The 16213-nt window shown below is 46.7% G+C and overlaps 1 protein-coding gene and 1 pseudogene across 4 annotated transcripts in view; one reads left to right on the top strand and one right to left on the bottom strand.

The window, feature by feature from the left end:
• MKL2 (MKL/myocardin-like 2) overlaps nt 1-15941 on the bottom strand; it is a 230959-nt gene extending 215018 nt beyond the window's left edge. For all 4 annotated transcript variants that reach the window (XM_010849432.1, XM_010849431.1, XM_010849430.1 and 1 more), the window contains exons 1-2: nt 15808-15941; nt 9465-9542 (exon numbers count right to left, since the gene is read on the bottom strand). The gene's annotated coding sequence lies outside the window, so the exon portion shown is untranslated. The remainder of the gene's footprint in view (nt 1-9464; nt 9543-15807) is intronic.
• LOC104995541 lies at nt 4443-11244 on the top strand (annotated as a pseudogene).
• Nucleotides 15942-16213: the final 272 nt, after the last annotated feature.

Below are 16213 nucleotides of genomic sequence, written 5' to 3'. Positions count from 1 at the left end.
CATGGCATCTGGTCCCATCACTTCATGGCAAATAGATGGGGAAACAGTGGAAACAGTGTCAGACTTTATTTTTGGGGGCTCCAAAATCACTGCAGATGGTGACTGCAGCCATGAAATTAAAAGATGCTTACTTCTTGGAAGGAAAGTTGTGACCAACCTAGATAGCGTATTAAAAAGCAGAGATATTACTTCGCCCACAAAGGTCCGTCTTGTCAAGGCTATGGTTTTTCCAGTGGTCATGTATGGATGTGAGAGTTGGACTGTGAAGAAAGCTGAGTGCCAAAGAATTGATGCTTTTGAACTGTGGTGTTGAAGACTCTTGAGAGTCCCTTGGACTGCAAGGAGATCCAACCAGTCCATCCTAAAGGAGATCAGTCCTGGGTGTTCTTTGGAAAGACTGATGCTGAAGCTGAAACTCCAGTACTTTGGTCACCTCATGCGAAGAGTTGACTCATTGGAAAAGACTCTGATGCTGGGAGGGATTGGGGGCAGGAGGAGAAGGGGACGACAGAGGATGAGATGGCTGGATGGCATCACTGACGCGATGCACGTGAGTTTGAGTGAACTCCGGGAGTTGGTGATAGACAGGGAGGCCTGGCGTGCTGTGATTCATGGGGTCGCAAAGAGTTGGACACGAATGAGCGACTGAACTGAACTGAACTGCAGGCCAGAGGTTATAGATACCCTCCAGGTTCAAACATCACCAAATCCACCTGATGAATGAAAGAAAGGAAGGGAAATCACAGACCATGGGCAGTGACAAGTTACCAAGCACTGTACCAGGTGCTGTCCATTCATTAGGTAATTTCCATTGGGAGGGAGGTATGTGTTCCCATTTTGCAGATAAGGAAACAAGGGCCTAAGGGTACATACAGGTGCTAAGTGGGAGGGCTGGGGTTCCCACCAAGTCAGTCTATCCCAGGCCAATAAACTTTGGCCTCAGTGACCAACAAGTTTCTCTCCAGACTCAAAAGCCTGTATCTTCATACAGCTGAAAAGTTAGATATCTCCTAAGATCAAGACTCCAATCTCAGATACCATTTATATAAAATAAAGATGTAAATAGGCTGTTGGGAATATGCACCCAGTTAATATATGTGAAGCATGTGCAAAAAGTGCCTTAAGCACTCAGTAAATTATAGCTATTATTACATTGGTAGGCTGTTTATTTTATTCTTTCCCCATCTCCCAATATAAATTCCAAATCAATTTGGAGGATGTGGCCTTATCTGCTCAGCCATGGGAATAAAATTAGTTTCTAACACACCTGAAACAATCCACTGCTTTTTAGTGGATGAAATTACCCCCACCCTTCCTCCTGATGGTGGAAAGAGACCCGAAGACTCTCCTGGAGCTTTGATGTGCTCTCCCCTCCCAGTTTCCTGGGTGACTGGCAACCTGTTTTATAAAAGCCTCCCCTTATACAGGAAAAGCCACCCAAATATTTTTAAGTTGTTAGCAAAATAAAAAAAGAAACGTTCAAGCTGAAACTTGGTAAGAGAATTTTGTGAGGTTGGGGGTTAATATAAGTACTATGATGTCATGAGGAAAGTTTGTATAGGAATTGAAGCTGCCACCACCCTCAGCCACAGTACCCTAGGTGAGGTTTCTACCCTGATACAAGACACGTCACAGGTTCCCATCAATGACAACAGCTCAGCTCACCCCGAACTGATCCTCAAAGGGCAGGGATGGATGTAACAGGATCCGTGGAGGGCATTACAGATGGACCAAAAAATTCTGGGTGATTCTAAAATATTTACACCTCTAAGGGTTTAACCTGTGGTTTCCAGAAAGCACTATTAAAACGTTTTTGATTCAAGAGTAACTTTATAAATGCCCATAATGGGATTTGTTTCATGCTCATTCACTCAATAAAAACGTAAGCACATAAGTGCCAATTACTGTGTTAGTAGCTGTGAGCAAGACACAGTCCAGGTTCTCATCACATTGATGGCCTAGAGGGAAGAGGGATGTTAATTTAATAACGGAACCAATAAATGTTGAAATATTATGTGATAAATAGAATGAAAAAGAAGAGCAAATGACCGGGGGGCGGGGGTGGGGGGAAAGCCTCAATGGAAGGGTAGGAAAGAACTTGGCTTGAATTTGAGTTCTGGAGGGTGCATTAGCATGAACTAGGCAAAGAGGAAAGAAGAGAACAAGGAATAGGAGATAGGGATGGCTCAGCAAGGAATAGAAGAGGGTGGGAAACTGGGAGATTAGGGTGGACTGGGGCCATATGAAGTATCTCAGGGACTTCACTGACGGTCCAGTAGCTAAGACTCCATCCTCCCAATGCAGGGGCCCTGGGTTCGATCTCTGGTCAGAGAACTAGATCCTTCGTGGCACAACTAAGAGACATGCTGCAACTAGAGATTCCGCATGCCCCAACAAAGGCCCAGCACAGCCAAATAAATGAATATATATATATATATTTTTAAAAAAGGCATCTCAGGCAGGTACATACTCTGAGCACATGGGGACAGTGGAGAGAAGAGAACCCAACTGGAGATGAGAGCGTGTCATGGACAATGCCATTGGTTTCCACATACCCATCCTTCCCCATTGGGCAATCCAAGCTCATTACCTCCAGCCAATCTGTATTTGAGGAAATCTCACATCATATGAATACATCCCACCACCGGAGTGTAGAAATCAGGATGCAAATATCCTGCTTCCCTCGCAAGCAGGACAAGGGGTATGACACAGGCTCTGCTGGCCAGAGGTATCATGTGAAGCTGAGCCTCATTTCTGTTGATGTGACTGGTGGCCAAAGTGACTGGCTTTGGGGTGGCAGTTGCAGGGCCGAGCTCCCAATGGAGAAGCCACATGAGAGCTGATGGCAGTGGTGGTCGTGGTGACGGCAAATTCAGGCGGGCTCACGGGTTGCTGATTGGGCCAGGCGTGCAGTGTGGTTTGGGGCATTTTTCCTAGAAGCTTAGCCTCAATTTCTTTCCTCCAGCCCTCCCAATGATTCTGTGGGAGACCTAACATCCTTTATTACATTCCCCTTTCTGCTTAAATCAGTCAGCATTTCCACCAAGAACGCTGACCTCTCACAGCCCGAAGCTGGCTGGAGCCAATGAGACTTGGAGAGAGACTCGCTGGGGCCGTGGTGAGAGGAACCTTCTCTGTTGGAAGAAAGAGCCCCAGGAAACCAGCTCGATCTTGATAGCATTCCTTAGGCAGGTCGGCAGGGAGTCCATCAGACCCATTCATGTAGTCACCTATGTCTTAGAATGTATGGCCATTTGGAATCTATGGCTGGTTTACCCACAACAGAAGCGAGAGCTGGGGAAGTGGTTAATTGAGAATAAAGGAGTCATAGGAACAGTCTCCGTGGTGTTGTCAGGAGATTGACCTTCATTACCTTCATTGGTAATGAAGACCTTCATTTGACTTTCATTAGACCTCCCAAGATCTAAGGGAAACAAAATGACCTAATGTTAACTGTCCAGTCCTCTACAGAAGCTCTTTTTAGTAACAGGTCAAAAGGTATATAATAAGATGTCTTGGGCATGTGGGTCTCTTCTGGTTGTCTGTGCCAGAAGCTGTCTCTGTTACTTTCTGACTTTAAATAAAACTGTTAAACTGCTGAAAAGACCCAAGCTACTGTGTTCCTTTGATCCCAGAGTGAATTCTTCCCTTTGAAGATCACGAACCTGTAGCCGACACTCCCTGCCTGGCTTGGAATCTCAGTTGCCATCAAGGGTTTCCACAACTGAGGGATACGATAAGGTCTGCTTGGCACAGCAGAGAAACCAAAAGATCTGGATCCTTGACTACATCACCAAGCTGCTAGACTGATATCAGACCTGTAAGGCCCTGGACATCTCCTTCTCTGTGCTAATGGTGCTCATCACAGTTGGGTCCAACTCTTTGCAACCCCATGGACTGTAGCCCACCAGGTTCTTCTGTCCGTGGAATTTCCCAGGCAAGAATACTGAAACCGGTTGCCATTTCCTACTCCAGGGGATCTTCCCAATCCTGGTATAGAAACTGCAGCTCCTGCGTTGGTGGGCAGATTCTTTACCACTGAGTCACCTGGGTAAGCCCCTCCCTGAGCTAATGCATGATGTCAAATCAACCTGAGTTGGCTTCTCTGTGAATGCAGCCCAAACATTCACAATGATGCAGGAAGAAAGAAGCAACTTATGGAGAATAGCGGAGAAGGCAATGGCACCCCACTCCAGTACTCTTGCCTGGAAAATCCCATGGATGGAGGAGCCTGGTAGGCTGCAGTCCATGGGGTCGCTAAGAGTCAGACACGACTGAGTGACTTCACTTTCACTTTTCACTTTCATGCATTGGAGAAGGAAATGGCAACCCACTCCAGTATTCTTGCCTGGAGAATTCCCAGGGACGAGGGAGCCTGGTGGGCTGCCGTCTATGGGGTCGCCCAGAGTTGGACAGGACTGAAGCGACTTAGCAGCAGCGGCATGGAGAATAGACATGCATCTTTTCTGGGTCTGTCAGGAACCACCCAAATCCAGGGAACCTTTGTCTACCAGCCTCCTTCACCCCCACCCAATATCAGTCCCACTCAGGCGAGCCCTGAGTGAGAGTGAATAAAAGTCGCTCAGAAGTGTCTGACTCTTTACGACCCAGTGGACTATACAGTCCATGGAATTCTCCACGCCAGAATACTGGAGTGGGTAGCTGTTCCCTTCTACAGGGGATCTTCCCAACACAGGGATCGAACCCAGGTCTCCCACATTGCAGGCAGATTCTTTACTAGCTGAGCCACCAACCTGGCCCCAAACACTTCATTCCAGGAAACACATTCTTACATTGCCCTTCCCAGCCTTGGACTGTCTCTTTGAAGGGCACCAAGTGGTTCTGTCACTTGCCCAGCTCACACATCTGGTAAGTGGCAGAGCTGAAGGTCTGGAGGCAAGCCAGATCCCAGACTTTTAACCACTATGTTTAATGCCATACCCCATCCAGTCTCATTCCATTAAAAAAAAAAAAGAGTGTGACCTTGAGCCAGGAAAAAAAAAAAAAAACAGACGAAGAGCTCAAGTTCAGCTCCATATTTGCTATATGGCCTTGAGCAAGCTTCTTAATACTTACTTTCAGATGTAAATGAAGTTAATGATGCCAGCCTCATAGAATCTGGCAGTCATCTGTATGACTCACCCACGACCTCTGGCTCCCCACCTTCTGGGCACACAGTGGAACCCACTTCCTGGACCCCTGGGTTGGAGTCACATGAGTAGTCCCAGCCAAAGAATGTGAATGGCGGGAATATGTGTCACTTCTGGCATGGTGTTCTGTTGAGCAGAGCCCCCAGCCTGTCCATCATGGACACATGATGTGAGCAAAAACCAAACTATTATTGTTGGCAGTTGAAAAGACCCTGATACTGGGAAAGATTGAGGGCAGGAGGAGAAGGGGATAACCGAGGATGACATGGTTGGATGGCATCACCGACACAATGGACATGGGTTTGGGTGGACTCTGGGAGTTGGTGATGGACAGGGAGGCCTGGCGTGCTGTGGTTCGTGGGGTCGCAAAGAGTCGGACACGACTGAGCGACTGAACTGAACTGAACTGATGTTTGTCAAAGCACATACTAGCCTATACTGATCGACACATACAGTACAGTCATTTTCTCATTTGCTCAAGAAACACTTCTCTGTTGTGGTTCAAACCCCAAATGGACAAGAAAGAAAGCATAGGCAGCAGTCCTGAAGGTTCTAGTGCAATACATCTGAGAGGGGGCCCAGTCCTCTGCTTTTATCCCCCCAGTGATTCTGATGCCCTGGCAAGTCTGAGACCCTTGCGTTACTATTGCCCCACCATATGATAGTAGAGTAGGGCAGGGTCCTCACCCTTGAGGGCCACACAGACTAGAGATGACAGCTACAGAGAGAAAAGTTAACAATGCAAATATGGTTTTGTGACCTGAAATCTGTAACATTAAATGAGTATATTTAGGAACTCTCTGAACTAGGGGGGCTTCCTTGATGGCTCAGTAGGTAAAGAATCCAGCTGCAGTGCAGGAGATGCAGGAGACCTGGGTTCAATCCCTGGGTCAGGAAGATCCTCTGGAGAAGGAAATGGCAATCTACTCCAGTATTCTTGCCTGGCAAATCCCATGGACAGAGAAGCCTGGAGGGCTACAGTCCATGGGGTCACAAAGAGTCAGACACAACTCAGTGACTAAACCACTGTGAACTAGACAGTTGTCTGTGTAATAGAAAGTAAGTGTGCATCCTGGCAAATTCATCCATCAATGGTGTGACCCAAGATGGGGGTACTTGGACTCCCTATTTCCTCATCCTAATATATACGGTATTATTTGTCTCCGTTTATTTGCTTATTTGTTTTCCAAATATGAACATCAAAACTCAGCTGTTCTAAAACATTGCCCATGGTCACACAGCTAGTAACAAGGCTGAACTGGAATCAACACCCAGGTTCTTCTGTATCTAGACCCCGCCTTCTTAAACGCTGGTGTAGCTGGTTCACGCAAGGCCTCTGCCTGTCTCTCCAGCTATAGCTCTTCATCTAGAACTCTCTTCCCCTTCCCCTAGAACCCTAGCTTCTAGCCACACCAAACTACTTGCCATGCTAACCCAACTCTGTATTTCACACCTTGGTGGTCTGGCTCCTGCTGGTCCCTCTGCCTGGCTTGCCTTTCCTCTCTTCCAACCACCCTGTCTCCCAATACTGGCCAACTCTTTGCATCCTCAGTTTGAAGGACCCAGCCTCCACGCTTGACCACCCCCTACAGCATGGCACTACATATGGCCCTGCAAGTGCCTCCTCCATTTGATTGCAGCCTGTGGAAGGAGGACCCTTCACTTCCTTTCCCGAGGCTGTCTGATTAGCATTGTGGGCCCTTGTGCTAAAGCTTCAGCCACAACCACCTGAATACCTAGCTCAGGGAAATCAAAGCCCTGCAGCTTACAAGCCAGGCCAAAGAAGACCACACAGCAAAGTATTTCAGAAAGCAGGTTTGGGGTTCTAAACTAGCCACTTTGTAGTGTTGTGACTGCAATCCCCATCTGTAATATCTTGTGAGCCTCAGTTTCTCAGATGAAAATTGGGACTAATGACAGTACCTGCCTCGCATAGTTGTGAGAATTCAATGAGATACAATGTGTACAGTAAATTTATGCACAACTGGGCTTCCCTGGTGGTCCAGTGGTTAAGAACCTGCCTGCCAACGCAGCGGACTCGGGTTCGATGCCTGGTCTGGGAAGATCCCATGTGCCACAGGGCAATTAAGGCCCTGCACCACAACTTCTGAGCCCGTGCTTTAGAACCTGTGAGCCAAACCTACTGAGCTAGAGCGACTTAGAGCCCTTGCTCCACGACAAGGGAAGCCACCACAATGAGAAGCTTGAGCACCGTAACTAGAGAAAGCCCCCATGCAGCAATGAAGACCCAGCACAGCCAAAACTTTAAAAAATAATAGTAATAAACAAAATTTTAAAATGTACACATACCGCCTGGCTCATAAGGAAGAACTGGATTAATTTCCAGTCAATTTCATATTGTTACCATTGTCGTCATCATCTCCTTGTTACTACTATTACTACAACTCAGCATGCCCCCATGCCTATCATTGTTAATATTATTGCTCACCACATCCTCCTCCGTTCCCAACAGCCCTAAGTGTCTTTGCTGAGCATTCCTTCCAAGAACAGACAGTAACCTTAGAATTCTTGAAAGCGATTCTTCATTGTCCCATTGATGGTTCAGTGCCCGCAATGACTTAGCATCCAGGGCACCCTCTGCTTAGTCAACTCTTGAGGAAGTCTATGGCTGCCAGTACCTTTTCATCCAGGCTTCCTGGATATAGGTAAGAAAATATGGGCTAGACTGAGGCTCTCTCTCACTGACTTGACATCATCCCCCTCTGGGTTCATTCCGGGTTCGTTTCGGGTTAGACCAGACCGCTGCGAAGGTGTTCCCTCCTCTGGCCGTGAGATTGGCAGAATCCCAGTCAAATAGGCCTGTGGGCTTCTGTAATTGTTGATAACACCAAAAGGAATAATACTTCCAACAGGCTTTTGTTTTTCCCCAGAGGGAGCTAAAAGAGTCAGGCTCTTGAGTTTCAAATAAAAAAGTGCTTCATATGCCATCAGAGAGAGCCACCCTTGCTCTTCCTACATGTTCGGAGGGTGGAGGGCAAAACACGGGTTTTCAGCAAAGAATTCCTTGAGGTTTCATGCTGAACAACTCCAGGCTGTTATGAAAGGACGGAAAAACAGAACATTCCCCCACACCCGACGTGTAACAGGAACAGAGAACGGAAGAGGAAAACCAAACCTCAGACTAGAAAATTTTTAAAAATGTAAAGTTGGCTTTTCTGATTGAGAAGGTTCTGAAGACCCAGCCATGAATGGTTTCTGCTGGGATTTGCATGTAAGTGAAAATTCACAAAGTCTGTGAAAGTGGAAATACAGATTAAGAAGTCAGAGGGAAAGGGGACAGCATTGTGTGTTGGGATGGGCAGGGGGCAGAAATCAGTGAGGAGGTAAGAGGGCTGCCCACAAGAGGCAAAGGGTTTCCAGGAGCAAGGACGGCGGTCAGGGTAGGAGGCCCACAAGGTGAGCGTTTTCTCCAGAGAGGGAAAAAAAATAGGCAAACTTTTTTTTTTCCTCTCCAGAACCATGTTGATATACAGCTGCTTGAATAAAATTTGCATTCCCATCTGACTCATTTCATAGGAACAATGAGGTCACATTCCAGAGCCTCCTGCACCCCACTGCTGATAAAGTGTGTAATTAGCGCTTTTTGCATTAAAAAGGACCATGAATTCTACTGGGTTCTCTTGGAGGTCAGCCCTGGGATTTCTTTGGAAGGAATGATGCTAAAGCTGAAACTCCAGTACTTTGGCCACCTCATGTGAAGAGTTGACTCATTGGAAAAGATTCTGATGCTGGGAGGGATTGGGGGCAAGAGGAGAAGGGGACGACAGAGGATGAGATGGCTGGATGGCATCACTGACTCGATGGACGTGAGTCTCAGTGAACTCCGGGAGTTGGTGATGGACAGGGAGGCCTGGCGTGCTGCGATTCATGGGGTCGCGAAGAGTCGGACACGACTGAGCGACTGATCTGATTTGATCTGATCTCTTGGTCTAGCTTCTGACAGCAACATCTAGCATTCAGTATTGTATTCTCACATCGGTCATTTCCAGGGGAGAAAAGAAGAGCGCAGGGATGAAAAGGGCACATTTTACACAATTTATCAAGCTCCTTGATTACAAAAAACAAATGAAGTTACAACTCAAGAAAGTTACAAATAAGGAGGGAGACATGAATGACCCTACAGTGATGAATTGAAATCAGTAGTATCAGTATGAACTAAAGTTTAAAAAAATAGATACAAATATAAATATAGAAGTGTGTGTTCCTGGATTAGTATACATAATATATCTCCAAACTCTGAACACTGAAAAGACCTAGAAGCAAAGAATCCCCAGTAGCAATGAGCACACTTACCACCCAGATCTTGGTTTCTAAACACCATTCTTCAATGAAAGGAACCAGGGCTCCTTGGAGAAGTGGTTGATTCCAAAGCTGGAGCAAGGAAAATACAAGATCAGCCTGGAACACCATGTATTGCCAGAAAATAGAGAATTGCTCAAAAAAAAAAAAAAAAAGGCTGGGGGCTTATTAAGGATATAGGAGCTCTCAGTGGTCAAAGCTGGAATGATCGGAGCAACAAAATAATGATAGTATTGGATTATAAGCCATAGAATAAAATAAATACCCATGAGTCCATACTGATGGAAGGAAGGGAGTCTTACCTTAAAGATGAATTACAATTAATAAATGTAGAAGGAATGAGGGAGATAAAAAACCACCACTAGAATACCACAGTAATAGTCAGGGGTGGGATCACTGCCTGGAAATGGTGGGAGCGTTTTTGCCATGGCAGTCGGCAGATCTCTGAGTGGAACCAGGATGCCGCTGTGTATGTGGGGGGCCCCGATGAGAAGGTTAGAGAACCACTGCTGTGGGAACTATTTCTCCAGGCAGGGCTAGTAGTGAACACGAATATGGCAAAGGATAGCGTCACTGTGGGGCAGCACCAAGGCTACGGCTTTGTGGAATTCTTGAGTGAGAAAAATGCTGACTATGCCATTAAGATCATGAACATGATCAAACGCTATGGGAAGCCAACAAGGGTGAATAAGGCATCAGCTCACAGCAAAAAGCTGGATGTGGGAGCCAACATTTTCATTGGGAACCTGGACCCACAGATTGGTAAGTTGCTTTATGATACCTTTAGCACCTTTGGGGTCATCTTACAAACCCCCAGGATTATGCGGAACCCTGACACAGGCAACTCCAAAGGTTATGCCGTTATTAATTTTGTCTCATGTGATGTTGTGGATGCAGCGATTAAGGCCATGAACAGGCAGTACCTCTGTAACCACCTAATCACTGTGTCCCACGCATTCAAGAAGGACTCCAAGGGCGAGCGTCATGGCTCAGGCACTGAACAACTTCTGGCAGCACAGAACCCACTCTCCCAGGCTGACCGCCCTCGTCAGCTGTTTGCAGATGCAACCCCTCCTCTGTCTGCTCCCAATCCTGTGATATTATCATTGGGGTCTGGGCTTCCTCCACCAGGCATGCTTCCTCCTTCCCAGTACTGCCTCCTGGAGCCCTTCCACCTGAGATACCCCCAGCCATGCCACCACCACCTATGCCTGCTGGGGCTGGAGGACATGGCCCCCAGTCAGCGGGAACCCCAGGAGCTGGATATCCTGGACACAGACACTCACATCCTCACCCATTCCTACTGGGTGGGATGCCCCATCCAGAGATGTCTTAGAGGCAGCTGGCCCACCATGGCCCTCATGGCTTAGGGCACCCCCACGCTGGGCCCCCTGGCTCTGGGGGGCAGCCACCACCCTGACCACCATCTGGAATGCCTCATCCTGGACCTGCTCCAGTGGGCAAGGACCCCCCAGCCCCGAGGGCCTCTGTTTGGTTCTCCCATGGGTCACTCAGGTCCTATGCCTCTGCATGGTATGCGTGGACCTCCTCCACTGACGGATACATTGGCCCTCCACGACCTCCACCCTACAGCTACCAGCGGGGAACCTTCCTTCCACCCAGACCCACTCCCCAGCCTCTAGTTCCCCCTTGAGGCCCACTTACAAGGCCCTCTCCCTCAGTGATTTCTCATTGTCTTTCCTCCTGTTGTAGCCTCCCAATATCTATTCACTTTCTTGGACCAATCAGAGTGGCTATAGCTTCAAGGGGCTAAGGCACTAATCCCTCTCAGGCTTTGCTTTTGTAAGTGTAATTTTTTTCACAGGAGGTTTTGTTTCGTTTTGTTTCTTTTCCCCTATGTTGGCCCTAAGTGTTTTGCAAATACCCAGAGAAAATTAAACTAAACTCCTTGTTAAAAAAAAAAAAAAACACAGTAATAATTTCCTCAGGTAAAGTCCACAGACGGATACTAAAATTTAACCAGGCAAAAGTGTGAGGAGAAACAGGATGGTCTCAAAGTATTTCCCTCCAAATATTTACTAATTACAAAGAATGAGAAGGAGATAAACACACTAAAAATGGAGAAGAACCCCAAGCAGAGGGGACACCATGTACAAAACCCTGAGCGGGCAGAGAGCTTGGGTGTTTGAGGAGATGGGGCACCGACCACCAGGACTTGGAAGAGAATCCTAAGTTGATTTGGAAGAGAACCCTAAATCCACGGCATCCTCCATCACTGCAACTACCACTGCGTTTCACATTGGTCCTCCCAACACCCCTTCTCAATGCTGGTGAATAAAACCATCAGCACCTCTACCACCAGGCCAACCCCCGCCCCCACAAAATGTGACAACACAGTATAATCATGTGCTGTGCATGTCTCCCCTGCTTCCCAAATTCATACACTGAAACTGACCCTCAGTGGGATGCTGTTAGGGAGTGGGCCTTTGGGAGGTGACTAGGTCATGAGGGTGGAGCCCCCATGGAGGTGATTAGTGCCCTGATAACAAAGACCCTGTTATGCTCCCCCACGCCTTTCACCATGTGAGGGCACAGTGAGAAGTCCGTGTCTGTGAATCTGGAAGTGGGCTGTCACCAGACACTGAATCAGCCAGCACCTTGATCTTGGACTTCCAGACTTCTGAACTGTGAGCAGTAAATGTTTGGGAGCCTCCCAGTTTATGGTATTTTTGTTATAGTGGCCAGGACAGACAAAGACAGTATAGTAAGGTTGTGTGAGGGCATGGGGCATATTTCACATCAGTGGTGAAATCAATCTCTCTGCTGCTCTTTTCCTTCACAAAATCTGATCTGAGAGGAAGAGGCCAGATTGGAAGGTCTGTTCCTTAGCAGAGCATGTCTGTGAGAGAAGAGACACGTGAGGCAACATCCAGAGCAGAGCTGGAGATTAGGAAGCTAAGAAGAAGCTGTTCTTTTAAAGAAAAAAAAAAAAAAAAAATAGAGAAGAATATTGGGGGTGGGATGGGAGGAAAAAGAGGGGAAGAGAAGGATGTTCAGGGGACTTGGATGGAAGACACCGGGTACACATTTATCAGTTGTTTGTATTGAAAACTGCTTCCACATCCCAAGACCCTTGTAAAGTCTACCACACACTCAGATCTGTGTCTGGATACATGTCTATGTGTCCATCATGCGTGTAGCTGTATGTGTGTCTAGACTACCTGAGTCTATGTGTATCTCTATGACTGTGCTTAGGCGTGTCTGTTTCTATGTGCCTCGGATTGTGCTTGTGTGTGCTTTTGTGTATATGTGAATGCTGGAAATCACAGCAAGGGGCTGAGTGCCTGCAGAGTGAAGACAAAGGATTTGCCACAAGACCCAGAGGGAGAACGAAAAGTCTGCTGTGACAGGAGGCAGTTGAGGCCCAGGTGACAGTGTCAGGCCCCGAGAACCCGATGACATCTTTGCGAGGACACTGGAATTGCTCTGGGATTTAGAATGTGGGTGGGGGTGGCAAGTCAGGTCAGTACTGTCTAGAGAGTTCAGACGGCAGGACAACCTACCTCCAAATCGACACCTGGCGTGTTGGGTGTTATTTCCATTTTGCAGCTGAGAAAACCAAGTCTCACCACTATTACTTTCATGGCACCAAAGAACCTCCGGAGGCCTCTGGGTGGTTCACCCAGGGCTGGAAACCCTGGAATCACTGAGGGAGGAGAGCACTCCACTGTCAGTCCTTCTGCAGAAGAAGTCTCTAGCTGGTAGTCCTTTAACACCTGGGCAACACCAACTAATATTTTTGTAAAGAACATTTTTTCCTTTACTAATCAATCAATGGGTACCCAGAACATCACAGCCTAATCAGGCACACTGACTGAGAACACACTCTCAAAGCTCTACATAACTAACTTCTCCAGAAACGTGATGTCACAACATTAGAACACCACCCTAATCCTAGCACCATTTTTGAGTTAATTTGTCTATCTTATCAACATAAATATGATGGCAGGGGAAGTGTCAATTTCCCGTTTGGTAGACATCTTACTCTTTGTTACCTATTTTGGAAGTGAAATAGGAAGTGTCCAACTTATTAGAAATTAACATTGAAGCCCTTTTGCGGTTTTAAAAAATTTGAGAATGTTGTGATATTGGAGGTACATCCAGGAGAGATGCTTCGTTTGTCTCCTTGCTTTTAAGTTTTTAAAAAATATTTATTTGGCTGTGCCAGGTCACAGTTGTGGCATGTGGGATCTTCAGTTGCTTGTGGCATGCACACTCTTAGTTGGGGCATCTGGGATCTAGCTCCTGACCAGGGAGTGGATCCACGTCCCCTGCGTTGGGAATGTAGAGTCTTAGCCACTGGACCATCAGAGAAGTCCCTGCTTTTAGTTTTTATTTTGCAAAAATCCAAACCTATAGCACAGTTGCAAGAACAGTAAAACAGACTCTCCTAGACTCTTCATCTACATTTATCACCATTTACATTTGTGTCATTTATGCTTTCTCTCTCTGTGTATGTGTGTGTTGGTCGCTCAGTCGTGTCCAACTCTTTGTGACCACGTGGACTGTGGCCCACCAGGCTCTTCCGTCCATGGAATTCTCCAGGCAAGTATACTGGAGTGGGTAGCCATTCCCTTCTCCAGGGGAACTTCCTGACCCAGGGATTGAACTTGGATCTCCTGCATGGCAGGCAGATCTTTACCATCTGAGCCACCAGGGAAGCCCATATGTATGTGTATACATGCACACACACACATATACACATATATATACACACACAAATATGCACATACACACACCTTTTAAAAAAACATTTGAGAATAAATTGCCAATGTTATGACCTTTTGTGTGTGTGTGTGTGATCTTTTATTCATAAATATTTCATATATCTCCTAAGAATAAGAACATTCCGTTACCTAACAAGTATCTAAAATATAGTCCATAGTCAAAGTTAGTGAATTGTCCTAGTAAAGTTATTTCTATAATTTCTGATGTTCGGGTCCTGGATCCATCCCAGAATTATATACCTTTATCTGTTATTTCTCTTAACTCCCATTTAATCTGAGACAGTTCCTTGATCTTTCATGACTTGGACCAAACTCTGCCCCTACTTATTTTTTATTACATCTCTGTGTGTGGGACCTTAGCTTCCCAACCAGGGATCTAACCCACATACCCTGCAGTGAAGCACAGAGTCCTAGCCACTAGACCGACAGGGAATTCCCCAAACTCCCGTTTCAACAAAAGAGAAAACGCAGAGCCTTGACTAGCAACAATGTCCACCTACGATGTAATCAATATTTGTTTTCTGAGTATTTTTCTTTCTGGCTATCTTCTATATACGGCCAGTGACACTGGTTTCTTACTTGTATAGTAATACATGGTTTCTCTAAAAGTTTTTTTTTTTTTTTTTTAATTAAAGTGAACTAATGTAAAAGCAAAGATTAAAGAAATAATAGAATAGGTATGTAGATCGAGTCCGAGCTTCCTCAACCTCAGCACTGTTGGCATTTGGGGCTGGAAAACTCTATATTGTGGAATGGTGAGCAGCACCCCTGGTCTCTACCCACTGGCCGCCAGAAACAAATCCCACCCTCCCTCTGGCTGTGACAACCACACATACCTCCAGACATTGCCAAAGGCCCCCTGGAAGGCAAACTCACCGGTGAAGAGCCATTCCTCCAGCCCAAATCACGAGAGCAGAGTGTGAGAGGCAGAAGTTTGGAAACCCTGGAGTATAGTGGTTGCCTCTATCCCATTCAGCTCAGATGATGTTTACCAAGTGCTGGCCTTGACCTACGTGCTGGGGGCACAGACATGACACAGTCCAGCTCTCCAGCAGCTGCTGTGAAGTCAGAAGTGGGCAGAAGAGGTCCAAGAGGCAGAAAAAGTAAACCCAAGAAGAGGGAGCTGGGGAAAACTATACCATCACTAGAATTAAGTCTCCTTAGGCCTCGTGACTCTCACAACAGTTCTTCTGCCCCAGTAATTGAAGACAATCAGATCATTTCAGCCCCCTGATTAAAGGTTCCAGTAACTTCCCATCACATATAGAGTAAGATCCAAACTCCTTAAAGGACCTAAGAGACTCTGTGTGATCTAACTTCTGGCTTCCTATTCGCCCTTCATTTGCCTTGCTTCCCAGGATTCTCCTGCTCCAGCCTCTCCAGACTTTTCTCTCTCCCAAGATCACACCATGCTCATTTCCAAATAAGACTCTTTGCTTTGCGCTGTCCTCAGATCTTTGCAGTGTTGGCCCCTAGTTATCAGCTTTCTGTTCATATGTCCCTTGCCCTGACCAGGAGCCCTCCCTCTCACTGTCCTGTTTGATTTCTTTTGTGCCACGTCCTGCGTCATACATTGGTGGTTGGCTGACCTGACTTGCACTGGCAGCATCCTTCTCCTTAGTGACCATCCAGGTGGAGCTGGCCATCTCACCCAGATCTGGGCAATGAGATGCAGGTACTGCCCCTCTCCCATCTTCCTGCTGAATCACGGGGGTGATGACTGGAGCTGTTCAGCCATTCTGTGACCATGAAGGAAAGACCAGGCAAATATTGAATTCTTGAGCCAAATAACCAGTACCAACAATCTCTTACTATCTTTTCCAGGGAGAAAAATAAATCCCTAGGGTTTACACCACTGTATTGGGTTATCTGGTGCAAGTGTTAGTCACTTGCTCGTGTACAACCCTTTGTGACTCCATGGACTGTAGCCCACCAGACTCCTCTGTCCATGGAATTCTCCAGGCAAGAATACTGGAGTGGGTAACACACTCCCTT

Source organism: Bison bison, unplaced genomic scaffold (genome assembly GCF_000754665.1).
Source record: "Bison bison bison isolate TAMUID 2011002044 unplaced genomic scaffold, Bison_UMD1.0 scf7180017864283, whole genome shotgun sequence".
NCBI lineage: Eukaryota > Metazoa > Chordata > Mammalia > Artiodactyla > Bovidae > Bison > Bison bison.
The sequence above is the reverse complement of the archived record's forward strand: the minus strand, read 5'-3'. Positions and strand labels throughout refer to the sequence as shown.